This window comes from Neovison vison, chromosome 6 (genome assembly GCF_020171115.1).
Source record: "Neovison vison isolate M4711 chromosome 6, ASM_NN_V1, whole genome shotgun sequence".
NCBI lineage: Eukaryota > Metazoa > Chordata > Mammalia > Carnivora > Mustelidae > Neogale > Neogale vison.
Window position 1 is genome coordinate 141496145 of NC_058096.1, and position 19801 is coordinate 141515945.

The 19801-nt window shown below is 32.8% G+C and overlaps 1 protein-coding gene across 4 annotated transcripts in view; it reads right to left on the minus strand.

Moving 5' to 3' along the window:
• The window catches only part of TBC1D5 (TBC1 domain family member 5), a 555945-nt gene that overhangs the window by 496308 nt on the left and 39836 nt on the right, over positions 1-19801 (minus strand). For 2 of the 4 annotated variants that reach the window (XM_044252519.1, XM_044252520.1), the window contains exons 2-3: positions 18788-18846; positions 8641-8703 (exon numbers count right to left, since the gene is read on the minus strand). The gene's annotated coding sequence lies outside the window, so the exon portion shown is untranslated. The remainder of the gene's footprint in view (positions 1-8640; positions 8704-18787; positions 18847-19801) is intronic. The other 2 variants (XM_044252521.1, XM_044252518.1) reach the window with 1 other exon arrangement.

Here is a 19801-nt window from a genome sequence, read left to right on the forward strand (position 1 = left end):
GACTCTTCATTTCAGCTCAGGTCATGATATGTGGAGCTCCACGTTCAGCGGGGAGTCTGCTTGGGATTCTCTCTCTCCCTCTCCCTCTGTTCCCCACCCCATGCACCACGTACATTCTCTCTCTCTCAAATAAATAAATTTTTTAAAAAAGAAAAGAAAAAAAGATAGTGAGGAGAAGTAAACCATTTTGTCTACAGTCCAGTAACATTCAGCCTCACACATGCCACCACTACTAACCTGGTGACAAATCTCCAAATAAGAGAACTAGAAAAGAACTAACAAACAGGAGGATGAATTAACTCAAGATAACTTCCCCAAACTGAAAAACACTTGCTTCCAGAATGAAAGGGTCCTCTCAAGTTCCAGTGTAAACAATGAATAAAATCCATTCCAAGACACACTATGACAAAAATTCAGCTTCGAAAAGCTTTCAGAATAATAAAAAGAGGTCATACACAGCAGAAAACAATGCAGTAGGGGGAAGAAAGACCTGAAGTTCTTGGAAGCAACAATGAATGCTGTGAAACAAAGCCTTCAAAATTCTCAAAGAAAATTACCTACAACCTAAAAATCTATACCCAACCAAACTATTAATCAAGTCTGAGAGTAAAATAAGGACATTTTAACCCTTCCTAAGATATATGTGCATATAGTAAGGAAGTAAAGCCAGAAAGAAGAAAACAAGCTGCAATCACAGATAAGGACCAAAGCAAAGCTACCCAACCTCAATGGGTATGAAATCCTTGACCTTCTAGATCATGTCAGTACCTCATAGCATGAATGAACATGACAGTATCAGCTAAAAACAAAAACAAAAACAACAACAAAAACAAACCAGTAACCAGAGTAAACACTACTAGAGGAAGCAATCAGAAGCAAGTATTCTTTGCCTAGGCAAAGGTGCCTGTGAGGCTGGAGGGAAACCCCATGATAATGCCGATTAATCTTCAGATGAGTCCCCACATTAAACCAATAAACGACTGCCAAACTGTTACACATTCATCTCTAAAGTTATGCTCATATGTGTTATAAATAATATCACTTTGGAGATAAATAAAACCATGTATCTTACAAAAAATGCATGTATACATATACATTTTCACTCATAAAAGGGTTTGAACTGGATTATTTTATAATTAGGTTTCATTTAAGAAACCAATAGCAAAATGTAACAGTATAGTTTCTATGAAGAGAGAGAATGATTTTGAAATATAAGTAACATTTCAAGATGGTTCTAAATGATTCTATCACTCATCAATTTCAGAATCCCCCCAAACTGATTAATTAACATTAGTTATTTTTCAAATTTCAAGTGAAAAGCTGTGCCCACTCTATCTGGGTATCTTATGGACAAAATAAAATCTTTTTTCAACTTCATTATTACATATACTTCTTATGCATTAATTTTCACTTACAAATGTATCAAAGAAATCATAGTTGGTCCTCATATTCCTAAAAGAAGAGTGTTTAATGCTGAAGCATTTAACTCTATATAAATTGTTAGTTTTGATAGATGCTCCAATTTAATCTGGTAGTTGGAAGAGCTATGAGGAATAAGCACACATTTCTACAACAATGGTTCTCAATCCACTAGATCCAATGCTCCTTTTGTTCTCTGTACTATTGTGAAATGAAGTTCAGAGATAATAAAATCTAACTACACAAAGAACATTTTTTTAAAAACCAATATTAATTCCCTAATCATAATATTAATGAAAAATTAAAGTAATTTATATCAAAATACTCACTCCATTAAATAATGCTTAAGCATAGCTAGTTAAGAAGGGAGAATAAAAAAGTCATATATCTGCAGCCATATATATATAGATAGATATATAAATATATAGAGATATATATATAGATCTAAGAGACAAAATAAATTATTCTCCTTAAGAAGTACAAGAAATCTGGGGCGCCTGGGTGGCTCAGTGGGTTAAGCCGCTGCCTTCGGCTCAGGACATGATCTCGGAGTCCTGGAATCGAGCCCCGCGTCGGGTTCTCTGCTCAGCGGGGAGCCTGCTTCCTCCCTCTCTCTGCCTGCCTCTCTGCCTGCTTGTAATCTCTGTCTGTCACATAAATAAATAAAATCTTTAAAAAAAAAAAGAAGTACAAGAAATTTAAAAAGGAGCAGTACAGGAGCACTGTAAAATAAAAATTAGTGTTAAGTGATTACAGACAAAAATTCATTTAATGTGAAGATAAAGATAGAAAGAAGCTTAACTGAAATAAAGATTAAAATGCCAAGACAGATTACATACTGTTCAAATGGAAAAAATTACAAAATACAACTTTAGTGCAATTGACCTGGGTTTTATCTTTAAGTGTGGTGTCAAACAATTACCTGTGCTAAGACATGGTACAGTGTGATTACAATATATCCCAGTAATACCACCATACCACCACATTGTCAAGGCATGTATACATTAAATCTCTAGTACTTAAAATACAGCAAAGACTGTATTTTCCTAAAATAGAAAATAGTATATAGAGTGTGTAAAGAAATGTACTATAAGAAGTCACAGGAAGTTATATAATAAACCCCTGGAATGGTATCAGATAATACTGAACACAAGGCAACATAAAAATACCTAATTTTACAATCTAATTTTAACAACACATTTACTATCATTATTCTAAAAAATGGAATTTTAATATTTAGGATTGCAATTATAAAATACCTTTAAACAATCCTCACTAACTAATAAAATTCAATGAGTTCCATTAATTTAAAATTCAGTTTGTTGTTACAAAAGTCTAAAATACCTTGTTACATATTTGCAATCAGTATCCCTGAGCCTCCAGTAAACTACATTACTGAAATGAAAGCCTTTCACCTAAATTTCTAGTTAGAAATGCTATATATAAATCAGGATGTGGAAAGAATGTGTGAAGTAAATTACACAGAATTTTGAGAGGATTTCTTTACTCTCCTTAAGCTTCCCCTCCACACAAACTTCCCCTCAAGTGTAAGATTCTTCAACTAAATCTTACAAAACGTTGTCAGCATTATCAAACATGAAAATACTACCACTTTATCTTTTAAGAGAATTTTAAGCAAGCAGATGTTGAGAAGGTGCTTGGTACTCAGGACCATCTCTTGTAGTCTGAGACTGCCCCCATGCATTGTAGGATACGCAGCAACCCTGAGCTACATACATTAAATGCCAAAAACACTCCCACAATATTGTGACAAACAAAAGCATAATTTCCAAAATTCCCCTTTTGAGGCAGCACGGTCTTTGTTAGAAATCATTACTCTAGAAGTCTTATAGCAAAGAGCGTACTATAGTGAAAAAAACAATAGAAAAAAAGTGTTTCAAAAACATAAAACGCTTACAAATTACACAAAAAAAAAACTAACTTGCCAATTTTATCCTCTTCCAAACATCCTTTCTGTGGCCTATATTTTTTGATATGATATAAAGAGAATGACTTAAAGAGATTTGATAACCACTCTAGATCGTACGTATATCCTCTTTATATAATTTTGACAGCTTTCCTATATATAATCTTTTTAATATTCCAACTCTTAATCAAATCAAAGTCAAAAATAGAATATATAATCAATAAGTTGTATATGTATAGGCATGCCACGCTTACATAATTTCATTGGTGTGGATTTTGTTTTAGTTGCTGCTATGTTGTTTGGTGTTCACTGTTTCACTGAGCAACAACAACACTAAGACACTACATTATAATACTCAGTATTATTAAAGACTCATATGTCACTATTATTTAGTGCGCCAAGAAATCCTTACTGTATGAGTCCCCTTTTTTATTTGCAAACTCTAAATTTAATAAGGTTCTATTTAATTAGTCCAAGATTCAAATATACATTCATGCCAAATTTAGCAATCGCATGGGAGGTTAGGGAGAAAGGTATTTGAAACATTTCCACAGGAACAACCTTGGGTTATTCTCCTAAAATATCAGTGCAGGGACCCACAGTACTTCACATGCTATCCACAAAATGGACGGGGTGTGAAAGAAATTTGTGTTTAATGTGACCTTTGGCTGTACTTTCACTTGTCATAATTATAAAGGAGCCACTCTCAGAGCCAACACATAAGTTATGTTACTACTCTTAGAACTACAGCAGTATTTTATGAAGTACTTTATACTGTGACCAACTCAAGGTAGAATGTAAGGAAGCTCTTTCTTTGTTACCAAGCATAATAGGCCTTTCTGAACAAAAGAGTTCTGATATTTTATATACACATATGAATAAGAATTACTGCACAAGAATTTTTTCTTTTTACTGGGCAAACACAAATATGGCAGTGTGATTACCTGGTTCAACTTAAATGATCTATGCTCTGGAGGCAAATAAACTGGAACTTTAATAATCTAACTATGACTTTAATAATGCAATGTCATTATAGATAAATATGTGTTAAGAGGGAATTAAAAAAGAAACTACAAAAACAAGAACAACAAAAACCTTTTCTAGAGATTCCTATTTTCCTATACAAAATTTCACCAAGGAAAAACAGCTGTTTTTAAAAAATATTTCGGCAAAACTGCCAACATACCAATACATACGACATGTAACATGGTTTTTTTGAGGCAGGAGAAAACACTGGATCATCCAACATAAAATTATAAATTTGGAAGGCAGAACAAATAGGATTAGCTTTCAGTACAACATTAAATATACCACCAATTAAAAGATTTAGAAGGCAAAATGAGCACAGATGATCCTGTAATGTATGATACGAAGAGAAGTTTTAAAACACTCTATTATACCCTGAGCAACTTTGCCAAACCCATAGTAAAACCTCTTCACTTTCCTCTTGGAAATAGTCTCCAAAAGCTGTGAAACTCAGTCACAGTTGGTAAAAGTCATAGCCACAAACCGTCTTCGTTGCCTAACAAAAACATATAAATACTGGCAAAAGAAGTCAGTTTTATCACAAAATCAAGTATTTTTACAGATACTGTACATGAATGAACATTCCTCTTAAGTACATGTTATGTAAGGGTATTAGGAATTACTCAACAGGCATGTGAGATATTACTATCACACTAGTAATAGTGTGTCCTGAATTGGAAGACAAATTATATGGTCATCCTAGCTATTACATCATTTCATATTACCTAAAACACAGATTTTGAGGATTTTATGATGTAATTACTTATTTACTTGGAAACTCTAACTTAAAAACTTTGATCCATACAGTATACCCTGTTGTTCATACAAATGCAGCTACCTATGGCACTCACACCAACATCACCCAAACTCTACTAACCCTAGCTCATCTGTTTTCTGATGTCTTTCATGTGCTTCAGACCCAGGATAATAAAGAACTTTGTCTTCAGGTAGCAAAGAGAATAGAAAGATCCCACTCTCTTAGCCTCAAACCAAATTCACAACATTTTTCCTTATGCCCAGAGGCTCTATAGAATCTTTTAAATAATTACATTTAAGTGTTTAAAATTACAATTGGCTATTTTCTCATCCTTTTTACACACATGTTAAAATAGTTAACTGTATATTAAACTCTATATTTAGAGTTAATTTAATGGTACATTTGTGGCCATTTCTATAAAAGCCCATGCATCAGAGTCTTAATCATTCTTTTAACAATATGTGTTTAATCCTGCTAATACCATTATTTTCATAAGGGAAATCAGATTTGACCTAACAGAGCCCTGGAAATGGCCTTGGACTCTGAGTGGTGGACATCCACCAGGCAAACCATACAATTCCCTGAGGCACAGATTCTTTTTATGTATTCTGATCCACTACATGGGATTACAAGAATAATCAAATCAGAAAAGTCAAGAAGCTCAAGTACTGCTTACTGTTTAGAAAAATGACCAAGTATAACACAAAGTGACTATACTTGGCAAGTTAAACCTATCAGAAATAAAGAACTACATTCTCAAAAACAAAACAAAAAAAAAACCACCCAATACTGATGAATACCAACTATACACGCAAAACTGTAATGGGCTAAGAAAGACCCGAGAGTCACTCAGTGAGTCCTAATTCCAGCACCATCACTTACTGCCATGTATGTGGCAATGAGCAAGTTACTTAACATCTCCGAGTTTCTGTTTCCTCGTTCATAAAATGAAGACAATAGCTGTATTTATCTCACTAGGAAGAAAAAAATTCATGTAAAACGTATAAGCCCTGTACCTGCACATAATAAGTGCTCAGTAAATGATAGCTATTATGAAACTCTCCACTGATGTCTCCTTCCAAAAACAAGTCCCAAAAACCTGTTTTGATGTCAGGAGAAAATTTTCCATATGTGTGCATATGTGTGTTCATGCACATTATATTTATCTTCTAATGAAGACCACTTGGATAACACAGCTAATACCCCACAAATGTATATTAATAGTGTGGCTGCGTAGATTATTGTGACAACTAACATAGTAAGATCTTATTCAAAACTGGAGAAGAGGCAGCTTTTTCTTCAAAAGAAGTCCACACTGGCATACAGAAGCACATTCTGAAATAAAATTCCATATCTGACACTATTTGTCGTTGTTCATCTTCAAAACAGAAATCACAGATATGTATAATACACACATTTTTAAATCCATGTATACAAATCAAATGAAACCACTTCCTTTAAGGCAAACATATGAAGACACTAAAACAATATTCCAATTAAACATTCATATATTCAATATTTCAAAATAAGAAATGTGTGTGTATGTGTGTGTGTGTATGCATAATTTACATTCCATAGTAAAACCTGTCTACAGAAGCCATTTTTACCATATTTCAAAAGCATCCTGGCATGCCTTCTGGCTCAGTTAAGCATCCAACTCCTGATTTCAGCCCAGGCCATCATCTGAGGGTCGTGAAATCAAGCCTCACATCAGTGTCCATTCTGGGTGAGGAGACTGCCTAAGAGTCTCTCTCCTTTTCCCTCTGCTCTCTTACTACATGTCTGTCCCCTGCTCATGCTCCCTCTCTCAAAAAAAGAAAAATTTAAAAATAAATTAAATTAATCAAATTAAATTTAAAAACAGCATCTAACTTGAATTGTACAATGCTGCCTCTCTCTGAAATATTAAAACTGTAAAGTACACAGTAATTCACTGCAAGCAAACACAGAAGACTAAGTTGTGCATATGACATTCTTTTACCCAAACAACTACTTAACCTATTCATTAAAACCCATTCAATGACAGAGCACTAATAACTGCACTACCTTATGAAACAGAATCATACGAAAGAAGAAATACTTTATTTGGTTAAAAATAGAAACTTTACATAAGAGAATTATGAGATAAAGTCAGAGAAATTATAGCTTTCATTTATAAAAGTCCTTGTCTATTTTAGTTCATTAAAATAGAGTTGTATAAAACTTTCCATAAGGGATATGATATGATAATAAGTATGTCACTATGACTGATATAAAAAGGTATATCAACATCATGCTATTTGCCAAATACACATATAATGAGAATTTTAAAAAATAAAGGCTACATCAGTCAAATTTATATCTCAGGGATCCAAATCTAAGTTTGACTTCATTTCTGTGAACTTTTTTGAAAATATCCCAATAGTAAAATAGATTTGCCTCTAAAATAAAGTAATAAGACTCTATCAGTTATTCTAAAGCAAGTAAGAAATGCAGACCTGCCCTTTAGAGATACAAAGGATAATGTGGACTGAGGTTTACATGTTCAACCTCAGTTACACACTATAGGCCATATCATTAATTTGTGACTCTACACTGAGTATACACACGACACATAAACATTCTATCATCAGTAACCCTAAACAGGTAAATTTAGAACTAAACAAAGCATAACTGAAATTTCATTTCTACCATAAATTACTATGGGAAAAAAAGAAGAAAAAAATCCATGGGCACTGCAATGAATACATTTTTGCCTTAGAGCTAATACTTTAATTTTAAAGAACCACGAAGAAAAAAATCAAAACTAGTCAGTAACAATGCAGGCTCTAAAAGCAATAAACTCAAAATTAAGTTATAAATAATTTAAAGCATGTCATGAAGATGTATTAATAATTCATCAGATAAATAATTTACTAAATAATCAAATAAATAAATAATGAAATACATAAATAAATCAGCAAATAAATAATTCTGCAAAATAACCTAAACAATAAGTCACCCAAACAAATCACAAGCCTACAAAACTACAATGATTTTCTGGATTCTGATAGTTTTAAATAAGCAAATGTACATAAACTAGATCAATCCTTGTTAGAATTAGAGATATTTTTCAGTGCTATTGGTAAAATCCTCATCTCAATACATAAGAACACATTCTCAATTTTTAAAGGACTGCATTGGATTAGTTTTTATAAATTATTAATATGATTATAATATATCCTGCTCTATATTTTACATAAAATATCTTTACCTAACATATTTTCCCCCAAACAACTGGATACTTAAAAATATTCTTTTTTTTTTTAAGATTTTACTTATTTATTTGACAGAGACAGAGGCCACAAGTAGGCAGAGAGGCAGGCAGAGAGAGAGAGGGGAAGCAGGCTCCCTGTTGAGCAGAGAGCACGATGTGGACCTCGATCCCAGTACCCTGAGATCATGACCTGAGCCGAAGGCAGAGGCTTAACTCACTGAGTCACCCAGGTGCCCTTAAAATATTCTTAAACTTCTTTTTCAAAGCAATACTTACAGGATAATGGTGCCGCTGCCTTTCTGATAGTTTTCTTATCTTCACCAAGTCTTTAGAAATTTTCTGCAGAGATAGAAACAATAAGAATATTCTTAATTATTACAGATGAGATTTCATCACTAGCGAACAAGGTTTTATAATTGTACAAGGTACCAATGGAAGTGGACATTATTATTTGTAAACTACGTAAAGTTTTTAGAAGTCTTTAGTGGACTAAGTACAAGCTAACAGAGGCTAGCTTCCTCTCTTGGAACTGACACACAAGCTGTTACACTTGGCAGGATTTCAGATATAAAGGAAAAAACTCTGAAGGACAAAATGATTGGCTGACATCTAATGCTATCCTCTATCTGAGAAGCTCAAAGTCCTTGATAGAATACATGAGATCACTTAACTGTTACAATTTGAATATAATGACAATCTAATTAGAGCACCACAAAGAGTCAAACACAACTGACCTCATAAATTGTTGGACATTTAAAGTTTGTATCTACCCACAGTATAGCACTCCTGAAATCCATAAATAGTAGATCCCAAACTATGAAAACCTTTCACAAGGAAATAAGAAACTCTAAAATGGGTTTTTTGACACATTACAGGTAAATTCAAACAATATAGTACATATTAAGAGAAGACTGTCTATGGTCCCCAAGTGTAAGGGAAGATTCTAACTTTATTTTCATAACTTCTGTGTGAAGGTTCCTTGAACTACAGACCCCTCAATTCTGAACTCAACCTAAGAAATACATCAAATCCTAAAATATCATAAATTGGTTAGAGCAATGGTTCTTAATTGGGGAACAATTTGCCTCCCAAGAGACATTTGGCAATGCTTGCATATATTTTCGATTGTCCTAAGTGGATAATATTATTGGCATCTGGTGGGTAGAGATCAGGGATGCTGCTCACCATCTATAATGCACAGAAGAGATCCCCAAAAAGAATTATCTGTCTTCAAATGTTAATAGAGCTGAGGATGGGAAAACCTTAGGTTAGAGTAAAATGATTTGTAGTTGTGTATGGTTTTCTTTTTATAAAATAGCACAAATTTTTGTACTTTTGTAAAGTCTCTTGTTATATGTATAACATTATGGGCAGTAGAATATCCTGGGGGAAAAAATTGTGTATCTGTGAAAGGCTCATGTGGGAACTCTGCACTTTCTACTCAATCTCTCTGTAAACCTAACACTGCTCAAAAAAAAGTTTAATTTTTAAAATGTGTATCCTTTGCTCTTTCACTACAGTTATGAACAACTTTCTTAGAATACTAAAAAAACTTTACAGTAACAAAAATGTTTCTTTCATTTGTCAAAATTCTTCCAATAAAGTTACTAAGAGAATATTAAAGGTCACATTTATGAACTGACTTTGTCAAAGTGAATATCCAAGATATTTAATATTAAAAATTCATAGGGAATTTTTGAAGGGATTATTCAGATACAATATACAATCCTCAATGGTTTGTGGTTAGTTTTGTGGATTTGGGGAGGGATTTTGTTTGCTTTTGCCCAAAAGCTACAAAGTGTTTTCTGAAATAATATTTGTGATAATTATTAAAAGCACTTAGGAACAAAATTCAGCAATATAGCTAACAAAAACATCCAGAAATTATGTATCATTTTAAGTACTTTCCTTTCAGTACCAATTAATCTCTCTCCAGTCTTAAAGCAGATTTTTGTTTGCAACATAGATCCAGAATCTACCATGACACAGTGCATGTTTCCTTATAGTTAACCTATTACATTACTACATACAGTATTAAACAATCATATCCTTTATCAGATGGGATTAGGTCATATCCTTCCCAAGCCAAAAAATATTAAGTTATAATAATATAATGATTTAAACAAGAGGGGAAAAAAAGGGATAGAATTCTCCCCATGTAAATGTCCAGAAATAGACAATCAAAAGTTGATGTGGCAGCTCCAAATATTGAGGACCTAAGTTCCTTCCACCTTTCTGCTCTACTACATACTGTTCTACTCCAAGTTGCCTCACACTCCAAGAGAACTATGGGCACCCTTGCTAATACATGCACATTGCAGGCAGCAGAAAAAAGAAAGGGGGAGGAAAAGGCCCACCCTGCTCCCTTCTAACTCTCCTGTGTAATTTCAGCCTACAGTTTATAAATCAGGGCTTTGTCCTTTGGCCACCCCTAACAATTTGGGAGGATAGGAAATGTAGTCTCCAACACTGGTAACAATGCCCAGCTATAATACTGGGGTTCTTCTTAGGAAGACAGGTAAAATCAATTCTGTAGGGCAAATTGTAAGATACAGACTGCAGCGGAGGTTATAACTCTTCGAAGAATAAAAGAGATGCACTCAAAATTCCTCAGAAGGGTGGTTCACTGAAAATTATTGGTACATGTACATACATGTGTGTATGTGTCAAAGAAAACCTAAATGATTAAGTAAATGTTTAAGTAAATTTAGGGATAATCTCAGAATAGAATGCTATATTGTCACTGAATATCACACTCTGCAATTTTACTGATATGGAGAAGTGTTCATAATATATTAAATGATATTTGATATTATATGAACACATACATATATGTATACACAGTATATATTTATACATACACATAGGCCCATCATTTATCTATATCCAGAGAGAGACAGAGATCATATACCATTCAAGAGAATGAAACTAATCTACATGATAATGCATACATATATATTTATACATACACATAGGCACATCATTTATCTATATCCAGAGAAAGACACAGATCATATACAAGTCAAAAGAATGGAACTAATCTACGTGATCATAGTGGTTTAGGCTTTGGGAACTATAACTGTCATTTTCCCCATTTTCTAATTTTTCTACAATGAACACATACTATACTTATGATTTCTTTCTTAAGATTTTATTTATTTATTTGAGATAGAGTGAGAGAGAGAGAATGAGCACGACTGGAGGGCAGAGGGAGAGGGAGAAGAAGGCTCCCCACTGACATGGGAGCCTGACACAGGACTCAATCCCAGGGCCCTGGGACCCAGACATAAGTTGAAGGCAAATGCTTAACCAACTGAGTCACTCAGGTGCCCCACTTATGATTGCTTTATATGAAGATTTTGGCCTACATGAGGAAAAGCACCTTATAAAAGTAATTAAATTCAAGCTTCAATTTACATTTTTACTTAGAATTGGCTCATAATTTAAAAAAAAAAAAAAGTGGAGGTAAATCTATAATTGAGCTGTATCTCTCCCAACTGGGGCAAAACCCTTTTAAAGGTTTCCCTTTAGTTGGTAGTAAGAAGTAACTTTTCTGTGCCCAACTTGTTTTCAACTTTACTAACATTCACATATCACATTTGTCAGCTTTATACAAGTCACTCCTAGCCAGATGCTACATCCATCATTCCTAACAATTTACCCTGACGTATTGATTACTTTGTTCATATCACTCTGTAGAACTAATCATTCGTACTTCATGCTTCTACAAATCCTTCTACTTTCTGTATTTCTCAATTTTTTTCTACTCTATTGCACATTTTTCTGGTTACTTATGTAATGGATACCTCTAACAGAAATTACATCTTTCTTATATCTTTACAACTATCTTGCATTGTCTTGAATTTTCCAGAGCTATTTACTGGATATACACACCACTGTTACACTGTTATCATATTGTACTGTATTCTTACATTGTTAGAGACTTGCTGTCTCTAAGTCTCATAATTTGGAACACCTTGAAGTTCTCCATTTTCTAGAGTGATCCAATTTCCTAAGCCCCTACTGCTATCATATTAAAAAAAAAAAAAAAAAAAAAAAACAGGAAAAAAGGCAAACAACTAGTATATCTAAAACTACTAATATGTGTACTGAATGGACCAAAACAGCAAACAAATTAAAAAGATACACGGTCCGTGCACTCTAAAACTTGGTCAAATAAGAAACAAACACACATGTACACACCACACACACACACACACACACAGCAGGAGGAAAGGAGAGAGAGCAAGAAATTCACAAACAAATGTAAAAAGGGGCAAGTATACAATCAGGACAATATGTACATACTACCAAGTATCCAAAAGTAAAAGCCAAAGGCATGGATAATCAGGGAAGGCTATTCAATCGAGACCAAATCAAGAGAGGACTAGGGCAGTGGTTTTCAACTACGGGAGACATCACCCCCTACAAATGACCTTTGACAATGTCTGGAAACACTTTTGTTTATCACAAAGGGAAGTCACTAGTTGCATCTAACGGGCAGAAGCCAGGGATGCTGCTACCATCTTACAATGCACAGGAGAGCCCCCATAGAAATGAATTATTCAGCCCAAAATGTCAACAGTGCTAGAAGAAGCAGTTGGAGTCAAAAGAAGAGATAGCATTTAAGCAAAATGGAATGACATGAGTAAAAGAATAACTACAATATACGATGTCTTTAATAAACCATAATATGGCTAGTCAAAGAACAGGAGAAAAAGAGATTAGAAAACATACATGGGCACAAACTGTGATGGGGGCCTACACAATAAGTCTGACAAACCAAAGAGATAAAATAAAAGAGTTAACGAAAAATGCCTATTATAATAAAAAAAATTTAAGAAAGCTAAGGCACAAAATAGCAACATACATGATAAGAAACAAAATTATAGATAGATGGAGGAACACAGATTTCCAGCAGTATGGCAGACTAGATACCTTGATACTATTAGATGTTACTTTTGAAAGTTAGTAGAAAAATCTATTTCAATTAACTGCTTAGCTAGCAAGAAAGTACAGTATTCACATAAGCCATAAACAAAAGAATAAGCAAAACCAGAAACTACCTTTTATCTTGAGAGTATGCATTCCACTGCACAAAATGTAGCTTACATTTTGATGCCTACACACTCAGGAGACACTCTAAAAGTCTATCAAAAGGAAACACCTCTATAAAGCTCTTATGCCAAAGGGCTACATCCTCAGATTAAGAGCACCACAAAGATCTCCCTCCTGTTACCCCTTGCAGTCAGACCCACCCCAAAATTCTCTTTTGACACAGTAAGGACAAAGTGTAACCCTCAAAAAGGTTCTCAGACTACACACTTTATGTATAAGCCAATAAATCTCATATGACAATGTCATTTAAAGTACTCTTAAACTGTTAATATACCCCAAGCTCTGGAGGAAACATGGGTAAATTATTGGTGAAAGAAAATAACTTCAATCCAGACCTCAAAGAATACTTCAGCTTTCAAAAAACTCTACTCAAATTTGAAAAAAAAAGTCACAAAACATACAAAGATACTAGATACAATGAATGAGTCAACACAAACAAAAGAACAAAAGACAGCAGGATTAGACTACAGATTTCAACTACTGAACAGATTATACAATAAAGATATTCCAAATACCACAAGGGCTTAATATATACATACAAGTTAAATAAATGCTCCAAAAATCAAAAACATAGTTTTAATTCAGGGTAAAAGTTAAATAATATAAGTAGAAAAAGAATTAGACATTTAAAAGCTACCTAAAATTCAGTTCAGAGAGATACAGAAAAAAAATATGTAAAAGCAGCTAAAAATACAAAGAATAGAGTAAGGTCTAACAAAATAATACTGAAACCATCTGTGAAGAGCCATTTTTCAAATTGTCAATCCATGGCAGAAAAAAACTGTAAAATTCAATACAAGTGAATTTAAAAAAAAAAATCTGTGCTTGGATGTCACAGGAATATCAACTTGTTATTAAAAGTTTCTAAAACCGTACACTTCAAATTTCTGTCCATAATTCATAGACCAATGAAATCAGTTTGTAGACCAACACTGACCTGAAGATCACACTTTAAGTAGCAATGCTCTAAAACACAAGTAGATCAAGATTAGAAAAAGAATTAGAAGATTAGAAAAAGAATTAGAAAAGAATTAAAAGAGAAAACAGGGTATAGGTAACATTCAAATAAATAATGGTTGAAAATCTCCCAGCTTAATTGAAGACACAGTTGGACAATCTAAGATGTAAGAAAAAACAGATAATAAAGACACAGCTAAACACATATCTATTAAATCACTCTCAGCGCAGAGGCTTCAACCACCACAATTCCCCCAACACAAATCCTAACTAGCATTTTCTACCATTATTTTTAAAAACAAACAACTTGGGCTAGATGTATGCTAAATAAACAAAACCAAACCTAAACAAAACAAGACTCAGTAAAGAAGGTTGCTAGAGAAAAAAAAAAAAAAAAAGAAGGTTGCTAGAGAACAAGTTTTAAGAGCTAATGATTTCCTCTCCCAGTGGAAACATTCTGTCCATACTTCCACTAAACACCAAACTCTGTCCACACGGACACTGACACAAAATTGTGCTTATTAGAGTTATTTTTTTATAATGTATAACATTTATGAAACAAGAAGAAGTACATTTTTATATTAGCACAGGCTAAAAATACCTTCAATTATACTGAAAATGGGAACAAACCAGAGAGGAAGACAAACCATGAGAGACTGTGGACTCCAAGAAACTGAGGACTCCAGAAGTGAGGAGAGTGAGGGGTAGCCGGGTGATGGGTATTAAGGGAGGGCACAGGTTGTGATGAGAACTGGGTGTTATACACAACTACTGAATCCTTGAACACTGCATCAAAAACTTACTATGTACTATATGCTGGCTAACTGAACATAATAAAAAAAAATTACACTGAAATGAACAGGATTCCAATTTCCATTCACTGTCCTTTTCAATGTTAGGTGAGCTACATAAAACTGCACCATACTTTACTTATCAAATCCTCTAAGCAGAACAGATTCTTTTATTTCTAAATACTGTTCATTTAAAAGACCCCGCTCAGACACCTGGCAGAAATCAAATATAAATTCAAACCTACCTGAAAAACAGAAATTAAGGCATCATACCACCTGATGAAGAATCATAACTAATACCTCTGTAAATGTTTGGTCATTTTTCAAACATATGACACATATCTAATTGAAGCATCACAATAACCTCAGTTTTATATAACAGATATAATAATGGCTAAAAGTTTAAAAAGTGAAAGAACATGTTGAACAGCATCAAAAAATATACAAGAAAAGATATGTAAATTAAATGTAACAATATAAACAGATATTCAAAATCTAATCAACAGTTGCTACTTAGCATCATTCCCCATCACATGCAACTAAAAGGACAATCACTAGGCATACATAACAAATAAACGAAATGAAATGATGTATTAACCTATTTGATTCAGTGCCACTAAACTCAAACAATTCAGCAAGATTTTTAAAAATTTAATTGCTTATTGAACCTTAATATGATTCATATGGTATTACATCTCAGGATATAGAAAAATAATTTCAAAAGAAAGTAAAACTGGGCTTAGCAGTTAAAGCATCCATCTGGTAAGTGAGTAAAGGATAAGAAGGGCAGAAAGCCTTTTGAAAAGCTTAGGGGCTAGGTCCTTAAAGAAGAGAAAGTTTTCTCCAAATTATTCCATAGACGTATTGATTCAAAGTTAATGCCTGAGCACATAAAGACACAAAACACCTTAACTTGGTGGTTTAGAATAAAGATGGATTTAAGCTGGAAATTCATGCTGAAGTTTATTGGTTTTGGTGGTTTGTTTTTTTTTTAAATGCATTGTTTCAACCAGACTCAGGGTTCAGGATCTGAGAATATTTGGCCTTATAATTAAAATTTTTTTTAAGATTTATTTATTTGAGGGAGAGCACAACACTGGCAATCCCACAAGTGGAAGGTGAGGCAGAGGAAGAGAATCTTCAAGCTTATTCCAACCTCAGCATGGAGTCTGTCAGGGCTCAATCTCACAGCCCATGAGATCATGACCTGAGCCTAAACCAAAAGTCAGATGCTTAACTGACTGAGCCACCCAGGCACACCCTTATAATTTAAAATTTTGATAAACCACACCAAGTTTAACTAATCACCAGTCATTCCAATACAAAGAAAAATGAAATATCCCTCAGTGCCTTTTTGAGTTTTTTTCAAATTTATAATCAAATTTGTGCGTATTCTCAGCTGCTTCAAGTCTTCTCTGTGGAGAGAAAAAGGCAGGCTTTAAAAAATTAGATATACATATACACATACACACACATACAAACACGTACAAATACACACACACCCATATGCAGAAAATGTTCCCATAATTATAAGCTTTTCACTGGTACTTCCTGATCCTTACTTAAAACATGGAAGTGAACAGGTAAATAAGTTTTTAAGATAATACTAAAAATAATAGTCTTTTAAAATATTTAAGAAAAAGCAAATCAAATTCTACAGCAGCCATAAAAAGCCACAAAGCCAAAATTCATCATCATAAACATTTGTAAATGGCTTAAAATTGGGGGAAAATAAAGGTTAGTATTTTGCACCTCTTGAGCTTACTACAGGGATACTCAATAACTAAAATTACAGATACCTACATCCTAAGTCAGAGAATCAAAAGTTTTCCCACAAAAACAGCCCCAGTAAGTGCCCGAACAGGCAATAAACTCATATATATGGGATATTGGGAACAGAACCCAAAATAGCTAATGGCAATCATTAATTTTCTTCAGCAGTGAGTATTATTTTAAAATAACTGTGCTAATTCTCTCCCATTCCATATTATCTCCCTAAAATTCAACTCGAAAAGAATGCACAATGTTTGTAGTACTTCCTCACAGAGCCAGCACTAAAAAGGGTACAGTTAAAGGTCTCACCGTTTTGCTCAAACCAGAACCTCATGACTTTATTGGAGGAGTACAGATATTTACACATGAAGGAAAGTTAATTCTAATAAATTCCTAAGTTTAATCAGCTATTCTTTTCCATAAACACTGAATCCACCAAAGAATTAACTCTACCTTTACATATACAGCATTAATAAGCTGTTCTGTTACAAGTTTTTAACCAACTCATTTCTTGAATAAAACCTTTAAAATTACATATTGTATTATAGAAAAATAATTAGTAACCATGTTATAGATGACTCCTTTTCAGCAATTAAGGAATAACTCTAGTATTAAATTGCAAATATTAGCAAGAAAATCAAATGGGAGATAGTTCGTGCCTTGTTCTCACCTAATTATGAAAATTATCTAAAAAGGTTATAGGACTTATTTTAAATTCTATATAGTTAGAAGTCATAACTATTCATAATTATACATTTGAGCATAAATTATCTTAAATTAAATATTCTGAATTTAAATTATCTTTATGAATTTTATAATTAAGCCATTCTTATCATTTGTATTAAATCCTTTAACAAAAAAATTATAGCTAATCTAAAATTTTAAGAACTGTATCTTTTAAAATAAAGTCATTAATTTTCAGTCACCTTTTGATCGGATTGCCATTTACATGTAAGGAAATATGGGTTATTATTCTTGCCTTTAAGTTCTAAGAAAAGTACATAAAAATCATTAGCTAAAGGTTATTTTAAGTTTTTAAATTTAAATTAGTGAGTTTTCTAAACTTTGGGTAATTTTTGGTAAATGCTTTTTGTTTAAAAATTATAAACTTTCATATAATTATAAATGCAATTTTAATCTAAGTTATTTAATTTGACATAATTTAAATTCAAAGGTATCATGAATAGTTATAACTTTTAATTACATTGTATTTGAGACACAATATCACTTTAAGGAAAAAAATTATAGGTCATGCACTATCTCCACTTCATTTTACTACGAATATATTTTATCACATATAAAAATTGATCTTTATGTTCCAAAATATATATATTGGACATTATATCCATCTTCTTTCTTTAATATCATTTATAAAAATTTTCAGTTATTCAGAAAATGTGAGTTCAGATTTTAAAGTACATTTTTTGGGTAAAGTTCCTAGAATCACTTAGATAAATTTAATTTACTGAATATTTACTGAAAAGATTAAACCATTACAATCAAATACTTTTACAATAAAAAGAAATCAGTGCAACAAAATATCCAAATAGGAGAAATAGTTCATGTTTCTCCTGAAAGCCAAATTATTTCTATATATTCTAATACACAAAAATAAACAGTTGTTGGGAGTTCTTTTTGATGGCTTTTACTTTTGTGAAGTAAGCACAAACTTACTGGTTAATAGCAGTTAATATAGCTTCTCCACAACTATACACATAAATAAACAATGAATACCTTAAAATAATAACAACGAATAAAATAAAATAAATTAAATAAATGAATACCTTAAAATAGATATACTTCTCCACATAAGAAACCAAGTTAACTTCTTGAGCAGAAAGAACTGAAAAAAGAAAAAGCATGCTATACTAAGTGCCATGAAACCCAAATGTAGATAAAGGTATAAATGGAATTCATTAGGTAAGTTGTTTTTTTTTTTGAGAAATTTTGGAACTATAAAAATAAATAAATAAATAATATTACAAATATCTACATTTCCCCAACCAGAATTTATAACAAATGGCACTCACATTGTGAATTCAATGTCCATAAATATGAACCTTTGTTTCACTTTATATTTATAAAAGACTTAAGTAGAGATAAAGTCCACTATTCATCATTCCTAGTGCCATTTCCTTCTTTTCACCTCGTTATTAGCAACCACTGTCATGAAACTGACATGTACTTTTACATTTTCTACATTTTTATTTACATATTGCAGTAAAAGTCATGTTTTGTGTTATTTTTTCAATTTCCGTAAGTGGTATACAAAAAACACTTGCTTTTTTCATTCAACATTATCTTTGTGATCTACTAATATAGATATACTTCATTCCTTTTTTTTTTAAAAGATTGTATTTATTTGGGAGAGAGAGAAAACAAGTTGGGGGGAGGGGCAGTGGGAGAGAAAGCAGCAGACTCCGCGCTGAGCTGGGAGTCAGCCAAGGAGCTCAATCCCAGGACCCAAAGATCACGACCTGGACCAAAGGCAGACACTTAACCAACTAAGCCACCCAGGAGCCTCTACTTAGTTCCTTTCAACAGTATTTGATTCAGTACTTCCAATTACTTTATAATAGGAATACTATTATGAATGATACCCTAATATGAAGCTTCCTATTATGAAGTACTGAATCACATATGCAGACCACATCTTATTTATCCAATTGTCCACTAATGGACACTTAGAGTGTTTCTAATTTTGTAGTATTATAATGCTTTAAGGAACATCCTTGAGCAAACCTCTATGTTCACAATATAAAAACATGTGAACTTTATTCTCTAAAGCAAGGTTTCTC